The sequence below is a fragment of the Lagopus muta genome, chromosome 5 (genome assembly GCF_023343835.1).
Source record: "Lagopus muta isolate bLagMut1 chromosome 5, bLagMut1 primary, whole genome shotgun sequence".
NCBI lineage: Eukaryota > Metazoa > Chordata > Aves > Galliformes > Phasianidae > Lagopus > Lagopus muta.
The window spans coordinates 40,134,726-40,156,157 of record NC_064437.1 but is presented as its reverse complement, the minus strand read 5'-3'; the positions used below and the strand labels follow the sequence as shown (position 1 = coordinate 40,156,157).

The 21,432-nt window shown below is 37.0% G+C and overlaps 1 long non-coding RNA gene across 1 annotated transcript in view; it reads right to left on the bottom strand.

Moving 5' to 3' along the window:
• LOC125693963 (uncharacterized) overlaps positions 1 to 21,432 on the bottom strand; it is a 64,852-nt gene that overhangs the window by 11,844 nt on the left and 31,576 nt on the right. The window contains exon 2 of the long non-coding RNA XR_007377337.1: positions 976 to 1,034. This is a non-coding gene — a long non-coding RNA (uncharacterized LOC125693963). The remainder of the gene's footprint in view (positions 1 to 975; positions 1,035 to 21,432) is intronic.

Genomic DNA, 21,432 nt, shown 5'->3' with positions numbered 1-21,432 from the left:
GTATATAGAAGTAAAAATATGTAATTTTTATACTCAATTTTTTTTTATTTGTGCAAAGGCATACTTTGATATGCAAGCTTAAAAAGCAGCTTATTCAAAAACCACTTGACTAGTACTTTCATTCATCTACCTAACAAGTGATAAATAAAATACTTACATTTTCAGAATGTTTAAAGTTAGTTTAAACAATATGCAAAAAGTAAAATACTGAATAAAGATAATACCTTAAAATTAGGTGCACTTTCAGGCAGCACAATGAATATTCACAGACTTGAGAGCATTTCCTGGGACAGCTTTTAGCCCCTGAACAGTGGCATATTTTTCACATTTTTATGACGACAAGCATTTTGCCATTGAAATTTTATCGCTTCACTTGTGAGCTGTAAAGATTCATAGCTGGTCTCAGAAGTATGACTAGTATGCAGGCATTTTTCTCAAAGTCACTGAGGATTGTATGTTAGAAAAACATTTGCAATGACCATTTTTGTGATTTTAGTCTTTGCTAAAACAATGAATAGAATTTGTCTGCATTACTAGTTATTTGGTTGCACTAAAATTAGGATCCTTTTAACTCTATTCACCTGAGATGCAGTAAAAGAGACATATAATAATTAAACAAAACACTCAAATTGTTCAAAGAGTTTGGCCCTTTACTTTGTACCTGCCATTTGTTTAAGAGGTACTTTCAGTACCAGTACTATGATTTCCATGGAGATCATTAATAACACTACACTTCAAAATACCAGCCACTCCTATGCACTGTAGCATTCCAAGAAATTTCTCTTAATCCAGAATGACAGAAACCCTGGTGCAGCTGCTTTTCAACCTCAAAGAAGTTTTAGGTCACAATAGGATAACTGGAGTGATGTGGGGACTTCTTCCCATGACAGTGCATGGGAGCTAGGTTCACCACATCCCTCACCATCCCATGAAGTTTAAAAATCCTTTCTCCCATCCCTAATGGGAGTTTCTTACCTGGCAAACGATACTCTGGAGATGACCTTGGGTCAGCTATACCAACTTCTCTTGGGGTGCTGTGAATTAAAAATAAGAGACTAGGGTCATAAATACATCATTCAATAAGGAGACAAGCTCTGCAGCCTTTGCCTTATTAGCCTTCTGGAGCTGTCAAGCTGCTGCAAGGCAAAATTCTGAATATAAATTAACGCTGCAAGCGGTTGTCCCAGATTAATTATGGTTTCTATTCAACTTTCATTTACCTCCTCCCCAAATTGACAAGAACAAAAGACAAAATCTAAATATGGGGGAAAATGAAGATGATACAGCTTGGGATTTAAATAGTTGAAGATACTGTCTCTGATCATAAGATTTGCAGAGTAGATTAGACTGCTCATAGTTTCCACAACACCAGAGCTCTATTGCTACAGCACCTGCATCATGCATGATAACAGCACTGCAGGGAAATCCCCCCTGGTAATGCAGTCACTGTTAGCTTCAGGTAATACAGATAATATTTAAATATTAAAGATTTGCTAGCTGCTCTGAGCAACTGGTGGTGAAAGAATAACTTTTTTTTGTCTCAAATTGATGATGTGATTCTTATAGAGGAGTGATATTTTATACTGTCATTATTTTTACTGCCAATTTTTTTCTAATAAATGACCAAGAATAAGAACAAAGCCAAGAGCCAAATTTCACATGCTAAGGGTGAGGAAAAACTCAGTAAAATTTTATTTTCCTCATCATTGCTTCTTTTGTATCCAAATAATCCATTTTTGAGACAGATTCTAATCTCAGGCACAGTATGGGCATCCCATGGTACTCGAGTAAAATCTGTTACTGTGCATCATGCATGATATTAGAGTCTGGCCCTTCTATTGTAGATGGAACATTTGCATCAAGTTCCTTTCATGGCTTTTGATAATAACTATACTTTCTAATATTTGCAGCTATACACACTTTTTGCCTAAAATGCCTTTCATTCCACAGATGGCAATTATGAAAAGCCCTAACATACTGAACTCACAAAAATAAATTTGTCTAAGGTTACATACAAATGCACTACAAAACACGGCACTGTCACAGTCTGAAGTCTGAAGACTTGGGATCTGCCTTACTTGCCATCCCTGCAATGAAGAGAACCAGTGATGTCAGAATGTAGATCAGACCCAAGAGTTGTGGAACCATTACACTTTTCCTTGACTCCACACAGCCTGCTGTCAGGCCAGCTCTTGACCTGCAGAGAGCAGAGCTATCGGGATGGGGCCAGTAGGTAAACACAACCACAGCGTTTGCTCTTGACCAGTGCAGTTTCTTTAAATATCTTCAAAGAAATTTTTAGTATCTTCACAAAGACATAATCCATTGTTTGCCAAAGTCTTCTCTTAAAGACGTAAATTAACTCCATTTGTCTCAAATACCGATTGCTTTGTTTTCAAAGGGCTGCTCAATCTAACTTTTGTGTGTATTTTGGCTTTTATTAAATCCAGAGGTGAAGCACTCACGTCTTCTTATTTTAAATCACCAATACTTCCCTTAGTATTTTACTTTAATGTAGCCCTCCAGTCAAAGCAATACTTTGCTCATAGCTAAGGAATCTCTAGAAATACAGCATTTCCTTTTTTAATTTCCATGCATTTAAGATAAATGTAACTTTCTGTTTTATTTAATGGTCATTCAATATCAAAATGTTAAGTGCTGGATAAACGTAGGTTGTTTTGTCTCACTCTGACATTCACATTTCATTTTGACTTTTCCCCCCGCTATGGACTAGAACATCATCCTACACTGGCTTTAAGATTTACACCTATATTTATGTAATGATTTCTAGTGCTTCAGATCTAGCTCGAGGATCTATTTCATCTTTAATTTTTAATTCTGCTTTTGGCTGTTTCTCTGAGGAGTCGGCTTTGCCTTCTTGGTTTACTTATGAGTGTTCATTATTTTCTTTTATTTATTTGTTGCATTTTCTCCAAAATTACTCTGAAAGCTAAAATACGTATTATTATTAAAAGGGTATTAGTAATATGGCGCTTGTATTCCTGCCTTTCAATGCAGTAATACTTACTTGAGAAAAATATACATGAAAAAAGCTGACTCCAAAACCTGCACTGCTATAAATCTGCAGAACTTCCTTGCAAACAGCAGCACTCTGCCAGTCTCTATTAAATCTACAGCAGGTCATGATTTGGCCTAAAGGTATTAAACCTTCTACTTGCCTTTGGCATACAGCTCATTAAAAAAGGTGAAGTCTTTTCTAGACACTTTATTCCCTCAAATAACCACCACAAAATTGCAATTTCCTTGTTTGTTTCTGCTTACTGCTCTAATGATTCTTTTCTTTTCTAGTAGCATTAAGAATGCCTTATTTGCCCTCTCCTGGCCACTGGTAAAGGCACTCACTACTGAGCTTGCTGTCCTGCAGTACTTCTGTCCTACTTATTCAACATCCCCTTGCACATTTAAACCATCTCTACACCCACTGGAGGCTACCAGCTTCTGATATTCTACTGCTGCTCTCATCAGGTACAACAAGAGTCTTCAAATCTCTAAGCCAACTACATTTGATTTGTTTCAATAAATCAGGACAATACTTGGTCTAATTTACATCAGTGAAATCCTACACTTCCTTAAGCACACAGTACACAAAACAGCAATTTGCTATTTGTTCACCATCAGCCTTTCAACTTCTTTCCACACATCACAATAACTTTAGTGCTACTGAAACACTAACAGCTTTGTTTGCCATCCTGTCCTCTCAAGCTGTTCAACATCAAAGCTATCTCAACAGCTGCTTTGATTCCTGTACATCTAAGCCGCTTCACTCTCAACTCTTTATTAAGATAAAAATAATTAAGAGTAGTTTGATTTTCAAGTAAACATAAAATTCAACACTACAAACTTGAACTGAAAGAGCCATCAGACTATACCTGACCATTTCAAAGAAAACCATCAATACATGGAAGAAGTTCCAATAAGGCAGGCAGTTCCTATTTTGCAAATGAGTATCAAAATATATTTGTCCGATGGCTGTGTTACGTATCAGCATGAGTTAACCATAAGATAGTCTCATAGTTTGAATGGCATTTATTCTACTAGCTAAGTTTTCCATGCATCCAGGAGGCAGTTCTCAGTTTGCATAACCTGCGGAGAATTTAAAGCAGCGGCCTCTGAAGACATGTCTATGAATGGTGGCAGTAGCCCAAGGCTGTACAGAGAAAGGCGCACATTATAACATTATCAAGAAGAACATTTCAAAAGAGGCTGTAAACACTCGAGGGTAAGGGCCATATTTTACTCTGTTCCTAAGTAAAGGGTGAGAAACAACAGAGTTTCAGTAGTGCCTAGACTCTCTGGGTGTGTAGGGCAAATAACATTGTTAGATGTTGTTATAACACTGTTTCAAACAAATGTCTTCACGAAGCGTGAAGATCTCCTGTCTAGATTAAAACTGTGTGGTTTTCTTTTTTTTTTTTTTTCTTTTTTTTTTTTTTCCTATCTGGATAAAAAACCAATTCAACTAGTAATGAAGATTACAGAACAGAGAAAAAGTGAAAAAAGCAAAAAGGCAAAGAGGGGTAGCAGATTTAAACTCCCTGTTGAGTCCGGAGAATAATTAAAAAAAATAAATGCTTCCTAGACATATTGGTAGTATCAGAAGCACAGGAAAATCAGATGCTGACACCCACGTTTGAGCTGATAACTACCTGCATATTTAAACCAAGATCACACTGTCCTCTGGAACATCCAGCCTTCCTGTAACCACCCAAAAGAAGATTCTTCAGTACAAATTCCTGCAAGTTACAAGGCCTCAACCCATTTATTCAATAGTTTGTATCTCAATCAGATATTTATAATTATGAGATTACATTAATATTAATTTACTCAATGACTAATAAAATAAATGAATTTTTTGTTACATGACCTTCTGTTTTTTCAGCAATACCGTTACTGATTACACTTGCACAACTTCCTTTATCAGCACATTAGCAAGGGTCTGATTGGTAGGATGCTGTCTGAAATTAATCATACCACGGGCAGTTCTAGTAAGATTCCTCACCGGGTTTTTATGTCTGCAGCAGTTCCTAGTATGATTCTGTCAACTCACATTTATGAGCTCGACTCCACAGTACAGACACTACCCTCATTCTTCCATAAGAACGTGGGCTGCATATGCAGCTTGCTGCTTAATCTGAAAGTGAACTGGATAGTTTTACTGCACAACATAGTTTAAACAAGGTCAAGGTGTCAGCTTTCTATAGGATGCTGTGGTGAAATGGACTGTAAAATGCTCCTGCCATGTCAGAGAGAGAAGAAAAGAATAGTCTAATAACCACACTCAACAGAAGGTAGAACCAGAATTTTAAACACGACAATGATTTCATCTCTCCCTTGAAATTCAGCATAACTGTTACTTAACACATGAGAAAGATCAATTACTAAAGCTTCTTTCCCTGTCCTCTACAGAGTAAATAGTTTCAGGGTCTCTTCCTTATGTCTCAATATTATTTCTGGCTACTCAATGTCCAAATGGGAAGATATGTACAAAAAATCTACTCATCATCTCAATAGCTGCACTATGAACCACCTGTCCATATTAAGCCATCTCTTTGCAAATTCTTGCCTCAGTAGCAATAGATTAACACTAAGGAATTGAAGCCACAGTTGGCTGAAGTAGTTCAATTAGTACTGGAAGCAGCAGCCCATCTGCTAACTACCAGTGGCTATGGAAACGCATCATTTTTGCATACCTCACAGCCTTCAACTGAAATCAGTACCTCTGTACTAATACTAGTGGAGCACTGCAATCCGCTGAGTGTAAGAAAAGAGTGTAAGCAATGGCAACAAGCTCACTGCAGTATTCCCAAAAAAATAAAACATGTTTCTGTGAAGGGCATTGTTTACATTCCCATTACAGACAAGTAGGTTAGCTAGAACACCCCATTCCACACAGAGATGGGAGAACTTGAGTGTGGACATCAATTGCTTAGTCATGTGCAAACTGCCACGCACAGGTCATCCAGCTTTCCATAACTGCAATACACGTTAGATTTAAGACAGAAAGGAGTGCAGATGTTCTAAACAGAAATCTGCAAATTCCAGGTCTACAATGGAACCTGACCTGGTTTCCTGCCACTGAAATTTTAAAAAAGTGAATAACCATACGCTCTACTAGAAATAAACCAACATTAAAATAAGCATATGACAATAAAAGAGTCAGAACAACTTAGAGAAGCACCGCTTTCTCTTGCCATCTACTCTGCCAACTATTCTGGCTACATGCAAGGCTGCAGCACACACACGATTCATATTTCATGCTGTATGCACTGGTAGAGTTAGTTGGTTTTTTTTTTCTGGTTATTACTGTAACATATTAATTTTTTACTAATGACGTGATGCTACTGGCCTTCATTAAAGCAAAGTTCTATTCAAAACTGCACATTATCTCTGACAGTGACTATCTTAATATAAAAAACACAGCAAGCCTTCTTTGTGAGTCCTCTAGCAAATCTTTCAAACTACCTGAACCAGATGCTTAAGATTTAAATTTTACAGACTCTTCTAAAACTTTCATTGATTGACCCACCTTTACAATACTGAGTAGAAACCAGTCAATTTTCTTGGTATTTACAATCTTTTGCAGTAGCATTCCACAGTTTATGGAAGTCAGGAAAAAAGAATTTTTCTTTCTAGTTCTAAATCTGTTTCCAAATATTCTCCCCTCCTGGGAGAAACATTTACTAATCCCTTCCTATTCCACTGCATGTTTCCTACTCATTATTTTGCAGACTTCCTTCTTTGCATCCTTTCAGTTATCTCTTCTCCAGCACAAAGACTTCTTGTTTTCTTTATCGCTCCTTGGACCAAATAGTTTGAAAAACACGATAAGCCTTGTTCATCTCCTCATGTACTTATTCCAGTTCTGTTTTTCAGCATGAGTGACAGTAGAATTCCATCAAACAATTAAGATGTAGATGCTAAATAAACTGACACATTATCAGAATTATCTGAAATAGTTTAGAAGTGAAAACAACTTGTTCTACATCCTTCATGTTACGTGTACAGATCTAGACTGGTTTCTCCAACACTCTGTTTCATTTATTACTTGATAACCTAATCATTTGATATTTTGAGAGCTGTTTCTCCACTGTCACTCTTTCACAATGATCAGGTGAAGAGATTTCTGTGAGACATGCTCATAATTTCCCTTCTCAGTGAAAATCAGATATTTATTCCTTTTTTTGTTCATTTTGTTTTGTGTTTTGTAGGAATCTGACTTATATACCTTTTTTATCCCTTATTAGTTTATTTAAAAGTTTTCAGTGAGAACTTTCATTTGAGTTTTTCAAAATTGAAATACAATTTGAAACCTTATGGCATCATCCAACAATGTATTTTCAAAAAAGGAGATTACTTTAATTATATCTAATTATCATCAACCATGCCATAGCATCATGATACGTATACACAAGGTAGATAGAAAAAAAGCTACTTCATTATTCACCTTACTGAAAGTACAACCATAACTTTAAAAATAATCTGCAGTTCACCTCAGAAACATTACAGGTTGCAAACATTGCAAACAGTGTGATTAAGTTTAGTGCAATGAATATTTACCTATATTATCAACTGAGTTCTAATAGGATGCTTGCATAGGGAATAATTCATTTCCTTGAAACCCTGTAAATAAATCCTCCCCCAGAATCAGCTTTCCTTTATTCTTTCCTTGGTCCCAATAAATACCCCTTCAAACCTCTCACAACAGGAGAGGCAACAAAGCAGAGTTTAAATGGTAGTCATAACTTCTAGAAACTATCCAAGCAATACCTTTTTTTCAGAAGGAATGAAAACTACACAAAAGTACTGAAAAACATGACAAAAATATCCTCAAGCTCTCCTGAAAAACTAAGTGTTTTCCACTTAAAAAGCAAGCAAACTACACACAGCCTTATAAGAAAGCGAAAAAAAAAAAAAAAAGGGGTAAAATACAGAAAGCACAGCAAAGTTCCAATGAATAGACAATAATAAAAGATGGAAAAGCTATCTAAAATGCTCCCATATTCACTAAGAATTAGTTTCTAGACATAGGTAAGAGAGTTGGGGTATTAACTGTGGCAACAGTGCCCTGCTTGCTTGCTATGCCTACGGAATAATGAAAAAAGAAATACTGATCGATTAAACAGCTCATGACTTTCCATGATATATCAACTATACTAAATGTAGAAACTGAAATGGATTCTCTGAAACTTTGCTTTGTAACTGGTTGGTGTTTTATTTTTCATCACTTCAGAACTGCAGTGTGGAGACAGAAGTAGAATTTACAGCCTTATTTTACTCTAATTTGTGTTTCAGATGCTGTGGTACTAGGGCACAATGCAGGGTACTGCAATCAAAACAACGAAAGCCTCATGCAATAATTGTCCACATTTGACTTTTAATCATATAAATGCTGAAAGAAATCTGAATTTATCTGGACTGTTTAACTTCAGAATACATTCTGAATGTATTATTTCAGAATGTTGCTCCAAAAGTAATGGCTCCTGTCTTATTTTGTCACACCAGTATGCCAGAAGTGGATGTTGGAGGTATGGCAGTAGAGGATGAACCTTGCCACCAATATTTCACTAAATACAGTTGCCATGTGACAGATGGTAGCAGGAGAGTAGGCTAACAAATAGTGTCTGACACAGAAGTATATAGCAAAGGCGTGTCACTGAATTCCTCCATCCAGAAAAGTTTGTATCCATCAACATTCATTGATTCACTGCTGAACATCTGTCTGGAATTGGCCGGATGGTCACGCTCAGAGTTGCGTCAATGGCTCAGTGTCCAAAAGTGACCAGTGACAAGTGGCATTTCTCAAGGACTGTTGACAGGACCGGTGCTATTTAACATCTTTGTAGGCAATGTGGACAATAGGATTGGAGTGCACTCTCAGCAAGTTTGCAGATGATACCCAGCTGAGCAATGCACTTGACATGCTAGGAGAAATGGCCATTGAGAGGTACCTGGACAGTCTTGAGAAGTAGGCCCATGCCAACCTCACAAAGCTCAAAAAGGCCAAGTGCAAGGTCCTGCACCTGGGTTGGGTAATCCCAAACACAAATAGAGGCTGGGGGGAGAATGGCTTAAAAGCAGCCCAGAAGAGATGATTTGGGGGTGTCAGTTGATGAAAGATTAAACAAGAGATGGCAATGTGCACTTGCATCCCAGAAGGCCAACTATATCCTGGGCTGCATCAAGAGAAGCATGACCAGCAGGTCAAGGTGATTCTGCCCCTCTACTCTGCTCTTGTGAAACCCCACCTGGAGTACTGCGTTTAGTTCTGGGGCCCCTGACACAAGAAGGACATGGAGCTGTTGGAGTGGGTCTAAAGAAGGGCCATGAAGATGTCCAGAGGGGGGTTGGAACTGGACGATCTTAAAAGTCCCTTCCAACCCAAACCATTCTATAATTCTATGATTCTATTTAGGGAGACCAAACAGCAGATGTGAGCACAGTAAGGTGGGGGGTAGTGTGTTTCAAACAATGGCAACAGCAGTGTGAAACAGAAGTCATGTTCTGGACAGCCATAAAAAGCTGCCACACCACAAAATGAAGAGCACTTCAATCAGCTAGATCACATGAACTGGCAGATTACAACCATGGAACTGTGTAAAGAGCTGAATATTAAATGCATTGGGAATAATGATGGCAACATTCGTGTATCATGAATTTCGTACCAGAAAGGTCCCATGAATGCTCCCATAGGAACATAAAGAACTGCATGCAAGTTAGTCTGGATCTACTGAACAAACTTGAGGCTGAAGACAACAGTTTCTTGGATCCCATAATTATCGGTGATGAGACTTGGTGCTACCATTACAAGCCAGAGTCAAAACGGTATGTCCAAGGAGGGGCAACACGTGAATTCCTGACCAAAGAAGAAGCTCAAGACACAGCCCTCAGTGGGTAAAGTGACATGCACTGTCTTCTAGATAGGACAGGGGCAATCCTACTAGATTCCCTGGAACTTGGACAAGCTACCAACTCCGATCACTGCATTGCAGCACTGACTAAGCTGAAGGCTCAAACCTCCAGAATCAAGTCAGAGAAGACAAATTTTCTCTCACAACATAAGGCCAGGCCCCATCCCTGTTTGAAGATCATACTAATCTTGACTGGACTATCCCACCATACAGTCTGGATTTGGTGCCTTCTCTCCTCCATCTGTCCAGGCTGATAACTGCATAGGCAACATTTTCCCAGCAACAATTCTGTCATAGCAGCTGTGAAACTGGGTTACCTGTGCTGGTGAACATTTTTATAAGTGTGGCATGCAGACTCTTGCTTATCACTGTCAAAAACGCATAGCTAATGGTGGTGGCTACAATGAAAAGTACTGTTTTTTAGATGAGATTTTCCTCTGTCAAATAGTGTTACTGTGATTTTTTTTTTTTTTTTTTTTTTTTTTTTTTTTTAAATCTGTTGTGGTTTCCATGTAAATAAACAGGTAGCATTACTTTTGGGGTGACCTACGTATTACTCTATTCGGAAATCCTACATAGGAGGCAGACTTTATTGAGCTGGTCTGCAGATGAGTCCATAGCCAGAGCACCACGACATGCTGAAGGCCCATATTCCTTTATCATAAGTGGTGCCCCTAGGTATTCCTTGGAATTATAGGACAACAGTCCTAAAACAGCAAAACAGCAGTTGCTCTGATACTAGTCGCCAAGGCTACAAAAGCCAATAAGTAATTTCTTCTAAAACATACAGAATCCCAGACAGTATGCCATTACCAGTGCTACTTTAAAGCAATACAATATATGCATTTATCCAGATATCAGCCAAGATTACTAAGCTAGATGGCAGATCATGACACATTTTTTGCCATTAAAATGCTGGGAAGCTACTTAAATATCACTGCATTCATTATGAAAACATCTTTTTGGCATTTGCTTCCAATTATGGCTTCTGCTTTCGCATGACCAGTTTTCTTCACTGTATTCAAATGTGATGGCTATTTGAATGACTGAACATGATTATGGAAATGCTGGCTCTGATCTCCCAAAATAGGTATTTGTGAAGAGGCTGTCAATTGGAAATATTTATAAATCTATCAGGAGATCAAGCACGTTTTAAAAGGACATCTGTGTAGAAGCAGCAATCAAAATCAACACTATTATCACATAGGCTCATTGGATAATGCAGCAGAGGTGCAGTTGGTGACCGTTATGTTGCCTTAACAATATATGGTTCAGTTGTATAATGCTATTGCCAGTCCTAACTGTATCCTTATGGCAGGAATTGATATGAGGTAACAAATATGAACTTATTTTAAATAGCAGTAATTTGTTTTCAGAAGCCAAAAAACTAGACCCAAATCTATTATCAAAGAATTTTTGCAGTATAAAAACAAAACCTTTACTGGCATGGACACAATGGAAATCATAGTCCTATCTATCATCCAAGTGGCTTCTTTTAGAAATGAATTTCATCAATTTTGAAACAGTTGTGCAGGATTTAACTTCACAGAACTATTAACATAAAATAAAGCATGAACACCTACTAATCTAGCTTTCTTTGGTTAACTGTTTGCTAGTTTTATTCTAATTGCTGCACTTCAATTTTATTTTGAGGGGATCATGCTCATTAAATAGGTGTATTACAAATACTTCATTGCAGAAGGACAGAAGGCTTCCTAATACATTTTAGGCATCATCTGTGATAATCACTAGCACCATTTAAATTGTAATCCCAGCTAATTTACACACGCTAAACCATCCACTGTAACACTGTTCTGTAGCAGTGAAAGTTTATTTGCCTGGAGTATCTCTCTGATGCACTCCAGTACGTGGGATAGAAATATCCTACCCTATTCTCTCCAGCATGAAGGATACCTCCTCTACTTCTGTTGTAAAAATGTAATTTTCCCACATATGCAGCTGCTGACTATAGTGAAAGCTCCGTGCAATTGAACCACAGTAAGTTAAGGTACATAATTAAGTAACACTACATAAATCACCAGATCTGAGAATGTAGATTTTTCTGCTATGGTTTGTGCTGTGCTCAACCCATGACAGAGTAGAGAATGTTGGCTTGTAAATTTGTGAACTATGAAAAAAATCTCATAGTAAGAAAACAAATCCATTCTCAGACAACATCAAATTCCCTCCCAAATCCTGCCTATATGCAATATTAGACATTGTTATCTGGCAAAAACACTTGAAATCTGGATCTAAAACTTTCAAGATTTGTGACTATAAGGAAAGAGAGACAATGAAATTAAATCACCAAAATCCTAAACCTATTTCTGCAATATTGAAAAATGCAACTATTTTTTATATCAGTTTAAAAAAAGAATCTTGCAATTTACAACAAATGTAGTTCATGCAGTCAAAAGCATAGCTAAAAACTAGGTCTTGTAGGTCATGTTCCAGGGTTATATTAATTTTGTACACAAAAGGTTAACACTTTTTGTTATGCCTCCTAAGACAAGAATTCTACATTCACCGTTTGGTTTGTACATGATAAAGTCTGTGGGATTGCATTTTTCTCATAAAGCTTAAATAATTCAAAAGAATAAGAAAACCAGAATGATTTGTATAGACGAAGTATAAGACTTGGAATATTTGAGGGCAACAGAAGTATTACTTTCTGATGCTCAACTATCAGGTACTATTTTATTTGTGCATGCACATAAAACTGCATGTGTATTAATGGCTCAGTGTTTGAAAAAATAAAAATTAAAATTGCAGTCTTTTTTATAGAAAAAGTCCTTCATAGTCCTTGGCAGATCAGTAGAAATTAGAAAGGAAAATGGTAAAAAACACAGACCATATTTGCAATAACTAATTAGTTCCAAATTAAAATGTGAAACTTGTCTGCACTTATTTCAGCCACCAACAAAAGAAAGGCACTAGCATTGAATTACATTTTGTGCAAATCATGCTGTTTCTTTTTACACACAAGATGATACTGAGTTAACCACTCTGGATATTTTTAGTTGAATAGGAATCAAAGATCTTTGTTGCCTTCTTTTTAACGGCAGAGTGACAGAGTAAGAGAGGTAGGTGTTTGAGCTCCAACAATGAAACAGACATGCCTACAAGTTGTGCTTCTCTATATATTTCTATGAACAACAGCCCACTTAAGCAAACAAGAGGGCACACAGGTGGCAAACACAACCAGTGATCCCAAGCTGAAGTTTATGCTAATCCGTTATAACAGATTTCCTTACTTCTCATCAGGACCAAAGAAAATTCTCCTCAAAGTAGAGAAGTGATTGCTGCATGCTTCTTTAGCACTCTACGAAATTAAATCCTCTTCCATACTTTATTTTCTTCAAGTAGAGAAACTCCTAATGTACTGAATCACAAGTAACAACTGTTCAGTACATCTAGCTGCTGTTCCCTCACCTCACACGGTTTTATCCAGAACCACACAAGTTCAGAATTAAATTATTCAGCCCCACAGCTTGGGTAAAAACAGGAGTGTCTTGCTCAAGTGCTTTTCTAGCTAAGAGGGAGACTACCAGAGTGACCATCAAAGGCAAGAATTCACCAAACTTCACCATGTCTGCAGAGAGTTATGCCTGAGATTCTTTCATCCAGGTTCTGCAATGAGAATTAGCAGTATTGTGGAAACTCAGTCTACAAAATTCAGTTTTAGGCTGCACATCAGCTGTCTGAGATACTCTGCTACCATGATCAATCTGAGCTACAATAACGAAACAGTGGGCAGCCAATTAGCTATCACAAATAGGATGCTTTGAGAAAAGCAGCCAATCCAGCTGGGAAGCTGAAAAATCAGAAGGAGCATGGAGTACATTGCACTGAATAACACATGCAACCATCAGCAGCTCCTTAGGATGTGTCATGGCACTATGACATGTCAGTGCAATGAAAAACCTTCATAGAAGTAAGAACAGGTTTAGAAGCCCCTTTCTATAGAAAGAGAGTCATGAACTCAAGAAATGGAAATGATCATCAAGAGAAATCTTATTCCCAGGAAGTAAATATACTATTAGGGTCATGAACCTTAGCTGCAAGCTGCTGGCTATGGTGTTTGGTAATTTACCTCCCAGAAACACAGCCAGGTTTCTGACTCATGGCAAGAATACGCAACTGTATTTCATCATAGCACTCCCAAAACTGCACACAGAACAAGGCAGGAAGACAAGTCTTGGTGTGCAGCTAAATAAGTGATTTAAACAAAAGAAGATATGAGATTTATCAGAAAAGGTGAAAATTGTAAGTATGAGGCTCCTCCTCTGGGAGTAACAGGCATCATTTGAACATAAAAGGAATGAGTCTGCTCACATTCAACATGTAACCAGAAAAAAAAAAAGAAAAAAAAAAAAAAAAAAAAAAAAAAAAAAAAAAAAAGGAAAGTAAAAGGACACTGGTGAACAAATAAAAGCTCTTCTCTAATGGAAGAGAACTTCATTAAAGAATATAATGGAAGGTAGAAATAACGTAAAAGGAAATGGTAAAGATCAGCAACTTCTACATTAAGAGTGCAGAGTAGTGAAAACAACGTGTATGTGGGGTTTTTTTGCACTTACGATGGGAAATTGACTCCAAATGCAACTAGACCAGCTACATATTTAACTGGCAATATCAAATATGGACATAATAATCATGGAGGAAGTCTAGTGGAAAGAAAGCATTCAGGAAGGCACAGTGTAACTGTTAAAGTATATGTGAAAAACAGATTAAACTGTGCCAAGTTCTAAGGAGCATCGTATATTAAAGAGCTGTTTGAAACTAATTAGCAGAGCACTCTAGCCAGTCAGTTAAGCGTGGTCCAAGGGAACTGATACTCTGGGCAAAAAAAAAGGAATACATTACTAGCAATATACAGTAAACTAGGCAACAACAATGGCAACAGTAACTGCAACATAAGGACGGAGACAGGAGACAAGTCACAGAAAGGCTAGAAAACTTCAACCAAATCCAGTAGAGAGTGTTAAATATGCAATGACAAGCCACCAGGAAGAACTATTTCACAGGCAGTCAGGAAATACAGAAAACAGTCACTCTTGGCTTAGTTGGAAGCAGTGGACTAGGTTTCTCTTTTCTATTTTTTAACCCAAATTCCTTAAGGCAATATGAAGTATTCAAAGATAGCTTTATTCAAAACAAATAAACAGTGTTTACTAAAAGAGAAGCTAAAAGAACGTGATACCACAAAACAACAGAAGTCAAGAAGTTTCACATCCAGATAAAGAAAGAGAAGACAGTAAACATTATCAAGTAATAACATATATGTAGCAAACTAAAACAAACACATAAGAACAATTTTTAAAGGGGATTTATAAGAGAAAGAAGCCTGCTGACAATCTTTAGGGTCAATAAATGATGAAGTTATAAAGGAAGTGCCTAGAGAAGACAAAGACACAGCAAACAAACAAACAAGCTATTTCTAGCATGTGCTTTTGGTAGAGGTGACTAGAAAGATTCAAGTGGAATCTGGAATCCAATTTCATTGTGATGAACAAAAGACCCTATTTCAAATCAAAATTCATTATAGAAGACACTGAAAGGGCTTTCCATGAGCAAATAAGTGTTAACAATTACAGATCAGTGAGATAGGATATTGGTGGAAACCATTTTCAGGAACAGAATGAGTAGGCATACAGAAAACTGGATTCACTGGCAAAGAGAGAAACAGATTTTATCGAGGAAGTTGCATCTAATTATCTAGCAAAATATTTTCTAAAGGCATTGTCACTATGCCTACTGATGACAGAAATCCAGGTAATACTTATGAATATGAAGGCATTCAACAAATCATTAGCCAAATCATCTTAAAGAAACAGCTGGCAGAACACAAAAGTATTCAAAAGTAGACAAAAAAATTGTTGAAATGTAGCGAAGAAAAATACATTTTCATAGCAGAAGTAGGGCAACAAGATGACAGGCAAGATTTACTAGGCAAAATAGATCAGCAGGGGGACAGAGAGAGAGAGGTGACATGGTTTGCTTTATCATCTTCAGAGTCACAGACAGACCAACCTCTGCACCAAGCCATCCAATAATCAGTTTAGTAGGGCATGTTGTCAAAAGTAAAGAAATACATCATAAAGACAGCAACTCCCTTTCATCTCCAAAGACAACCTATGTACATACGCTTGAATTTACCTTTTGTAAAATAAGAACAATAATAATAAAGTATTTAAATAAATGGTGACCAATGATCAAAACACAGTCACTGGGAAACATATTTTTCAGCTACAAAGATTGGTTTGGTACTTTCTGTTCAAAAGATCTGGTTTGATAAACCTGAAATACTAAAGGAAATGATTTCATGTTTTAGTCCAACTAGGATCTTAATTTTATCATGCGCATTTTAGTTTAAATGAAGAAGATCATTTCTTCAACCACAAGGAGATGTTCTGTATTTATGCCCGAGTGACCTTTCAGCTCATCCCCAGCTAATATCTACACATGATTTGGAAAAAAAACAACTTGTTCTGACTTTTCTTAGTCTGCCTACCTATCCCTTCTCCATTCCAATTAGCCTTTCCTTCATTATCAAACCTGTTCATTTATCTCCAGATTGCAGATACCTTCACAACTGCTGTGTTGAGACTTAGATCTATCTTCAATCTTCTGACAGTGCCAAGAGCAAAAGTTGAGTAGGTGCAGGAGAAGGTTGAGGACATAGATGCTGCCAACTTTAATGGCCTTTTCTGCCCACATGTTGGAGTCAGGCTGGGCTAAATAGCAGAGGAATGACTGGTGTCAGTCCATAGGTTATCCTCCATAAAACTAAGATTTGGAGCAGGCGGCACTGGAACTAATGAGGTTATATTTCCCTCTACCCTTGAAATGGCAAAATTCAATTAAATATCACTGGAAAGTCTCAAGATTTCTCTTCTGAAAAAAAAAAAAAAGAAGAAAAATTGATTGACATCAGGTCACATGTAGTGAACCCTAAAAGGAGAATGGTGCATCCTAGTTATACCTCCATAAAACCAGCAACTGCTCCTTTGCTCTCCCACAGACAAGTAGTACACTAGCTCACGTAGGTATCCCACTGAGCAGCAGTGCTTATAAAGCAGAGGTGCTTATAAACTTATATACAGGAATTTGCATTCCAAGTGTGATGGCGTGCTTTCCCTGCTTGTTTCATACTTCATTAGCCTCACTAAGATCACATCTTTGACCGTAAGCGTTATTAACTTCACTAAGGTTATATCTTAGATCAACTGCATACATACAATCCCATAGACACAAACCATTGAGCAATACTGGGACAAAGTGAGGATTCAGCTGCACCTTGGCTCCTTATCTCATGGTTCAAGGAGTACAGAAACCAAGAGAATCCACTCTGAACTTCACGACTCACGACAGGGAGGTCCCCCTGTATGTGCCTGTTTAACCCAGTCCCCTATGCAGTAAATAATCAAGTGTATCCAGCTACTTCAAATCTTGTTAGGTCACTGCCTTAGTTACAATTAAGCTTCATTAAATCACTATATTGTATCCATATTATGTCAGTAAATATATTCTGGCTTCTCTCCTGTCAGTTCAATAGAGTACAATTGTTTTCCACCCATGACACCAAGATAGCCCAGAAAATATTGAGGAATAATAAATTTATTGAACTCTGCCCATAACAAGGATGCTGGAAGTAGATGATCTTTAAGGTACCTTCCACCCCAAGCCATTCTATGGTTCTAAAACACATGATATCATATATATTACATATACTAAACTCAAAGAGATTTTCATTCAGTTCTGTCAGTTCAAATCAACTCTTTATCCATCAGAAACTACTATGAAGTTTAAAAAAAAATCAACAAGAAATTTTATATTAATATAAAGGAAGCATCTAGTCCACCAACTAAAAGAAAACAATTTAGCATATGCACTTTTTCTAGTAAGCACTTAAAGGCTATAAATACTTGTTCTACATTAGCAAATTAGATGCAGTGCTTTCATTTTTCAAATAGCATAAAGCCATGCATTTGTTCCTTCTGCCTATTCACCTGGCATCTGTTTTTATTGTTGTACAATAAAAATGTGGTAAATACTATTTTAATGTGACTGTGGCTGAAAAGATGGTTAGGGATCCTATCAATGTGCTTAATAAAACAAAAAATAAGAAGCAGTGTTAAAAAAGAAAAGATACGCAGATTAACACAGTAGCTCATCCTATCATTTCTTTCAGTTAACACAGCAAAATTAATGATGAAAATCACTACAACAAAATAATTAACTAACCAACCATGGATGCTATAAAAGACTTCAGGTAATTTCAGTGGCTCTGTTAGTAGGTGTTAACTATAATGTCAATTTGTGTCCAGTTGTATTACTTGAGTAACAAATAAAGACAGAAAAATGCCTACAAGATATTTACTGGGTATGTAAATCAATACTTTTCACTGCTAGAAAGCTAGCAGTACATTGGTTGTAAAAAGCGAATTCAAGGCATCCCAAGTATAACAGTATGGGAGAAGTTGCTTTGTTTTCACATGCTATACTAATGCCCTAAGTAGTATACTTACAACTTTCATGGGAATTACTGATGGGCCCAGGGAAGATACAGCATGTCAGTAAGTATCTACCAGGAAGAAATAAAGAATTCTCTAGTTTTGGTAGATGGCAATGAGAAACTGCAGAGACAGTAGAATTTGCCATGGAAAGAGAGGAACCAGAACTTCCACTCCTTTAATGGAGTGCAAGAGCTGGCTATCTGAAATTGAGGGTGATTACTAAGAATCATGGATTTATTACATAAATGTTCTAAGGACATTTGGTACGTGCGATAGGAAGAAGCTGTACTTATGTCATCACCTTTTTAAAAGCTCAAACTCAGCATCGCTTTTGTGTCAACGCTGATTTTAGAACCAATTCAGTTTTCAAATAAGGAAATATTATGTATTTCTGTGACAACCCCTTTAAATACTGAAGAGTTTTGAATTGAGTTTGTCTTCCTGCGAGATCTCATCAGTCTTCTAAAAGTCTGCATAATTCACAGCTTGCCACAGATTTCATTCAAAAGTAACTTTTACACAGTGTAAACTCTCCGATCAGACAAAACCATTCAAAACATTCTCATAGTCATAGCAGCACAGGATGACAGCACTACCATTCAACTAATTCCCACGCTCTTGGAGACTGCTCCTTCTGTTCTATTAGTTTATACAGCTACACAATATATTTTCTTTGATATATTCTTTTAATAGGTACCTGAAATAACACTTCTCTAGCTACACATCAATTCTTGAGAAGCCTGGTTGCTATAATCCCCTGAGCTATGTTTTATCATGGGGAAACAAGTGTTTTCATGCAATATAACATCTGCAGCATTACTTTCACTGACAGCAATAGATTTGTAAGGACAAACTCTCCTCACTACCATACTGTTTCCCATTTGATCAAAAGCTTTTAAGATGACTGGAGAGCACAACTGCAATTAAACTATTCACATAAACCTTTACTCTGAGCCTCTATTGCAAGACCTTAATTTTTCTAAGCTTGTTCAAATCTAGAGCATCTTATAGAAGGCACCTGTGTTTTCGAAGAGTTTGGAGAACAAACTGCCATCTTATTTTGCAGCTTTGTCCATGTTAATTTTTAAGGTTGAGGCTTCTATTTCCCCTTTTCCTTTTTTTTTTTTTTTTTTTTCCCTCCTTTTCTTCTCCTAATTTTTTCTAACTATAACTTTAAAAGGAGGCAGTACTTTGTACATTGGCGAAAGTGATTTCAAGGTCCTTCCTAGTCCCTGCAGTCTTGGTAAGCTTAATTCACACAACTATCCAATGTGTTCACCACTACTGGCATTAACAAAGAAAAATGTATCACTCCAGCTAGAGATGTCACCTGGGAGCTCTCCGCTGTGAAAGTAAAGTTTCAGTTTAGTAAAACGGAAATGCTGATCTCAGAGGCCCTAAAAGAAATAGGGATACACTCCAGAGGGAATTATGACTTAGTAATATTTCTGACAGGTTTGATGAGGTTATCTGAAATACCAGAATTTTCATCAAATATTTCTCTGTTGCTAACCATACTCTATTGGATGAATATTACTGAAGATCAGGAATTTCTCTAGAGCATTAGCAAGACGTAATGATAACTGAGACAGCAATGCAGACTGAGTTTTTGTTTGTTTGTTTGTTTGTTTTTTAAGATGAAGATACTGAGTGAGGAAACACACTGTCACACTATGCTATGAAAGAAGTGGAAAAGCACAATCCATAGATATTTAAAAATCAGTAATGGCCAGAAGCAATCACTGACACATATATGAAGAATAAGGAAAGAGAATGATTTCCTCCCATGCTTACATGTTACTTGCTCCCACTAATTATTCAACATGCATGCAGGTTTGCCAGTCTGCACATACAACATAAATCTCATTCTTTCAGCTGAAATAAGAGCAGCAACAAGCAAAGCAGTAGTACATTACAGCCTTTCCTACAGTTCAAGGAAGTACAGAGGGTATGATAACTGATTGCCTTTCTATAAATCTGGTTGCATTTAAGGAAGAGATAGGTTACAATTCTATGATAGGTTACTAAAGATAAACAGAAAATAGGGAGGTAGTTAGATTCTAAAATATAAACGTTAGTGTTCTGAGAGGTTGCAAAAAAACATATACACCTAAGTAGAAAACAGGTCAATACATTAATAAATCAACTCTTACAGCATCATAAATAAAGAGAGGCATATGGACAAAGTAGGCGTGTTTATATTTAAGCAATAAGAGAGGGCATTTATAGCTACACAAATCAAACTGCAACACAACTGTATTACAGCATCATAGATAACACCATGAGCAGTTCCCACGCAGAAATAATTTCATTACCCAGAATTCTTAGCATCCATAATTTCCACTTTACAGGTAAAAAGAACAGAGAAATGATTTATCTGTTATGTTACGAGCTAGGAACCGATTACACTGAACTCACTTTCCTAATACCATTTAATATACATCCACCTGAGCTAACAGCCTTGCAGGGTCAGGATGCAGCAGAGCTGAACTTGAAAGGACTGTGCCATTTCTTGATAGAAAGTAAATGATGTATTCTCCTCTATTTCCTTTGCAGGTCATGTCTGGAAAATGAGCATGTGTTCACAGGCAGAGGATCGGGCATACAGATGCCACCATACTGTTGCAGAGCAATTTTAACCACCTTTTCAGTTCTCAGCTTTTTCCAGAATTATTTAGTCCAATTCAATGCAGGCCTTGTACTTATGTAACAAAGTATCATAAGGGATGAAAGGTAGCACATGGTGAAACCTTAGATTCTCTGAGAGGAAGAAAGCAATACTACAGCTGTATGGTATCTACAGCTATGCTGTACTATATGCTGTACACTATGCTAACCTTGTGAATGTTTGATAGAACAGCTTACAGATTTACTAAGTCACCCTTCTCTGCTATTTCTAATTCTTACAATTCCGTATGCTCATATAGTCTGTACAACCTTTAATACCTATTTGAAGCAGACACAGTTCATCACTAAGTACTTTG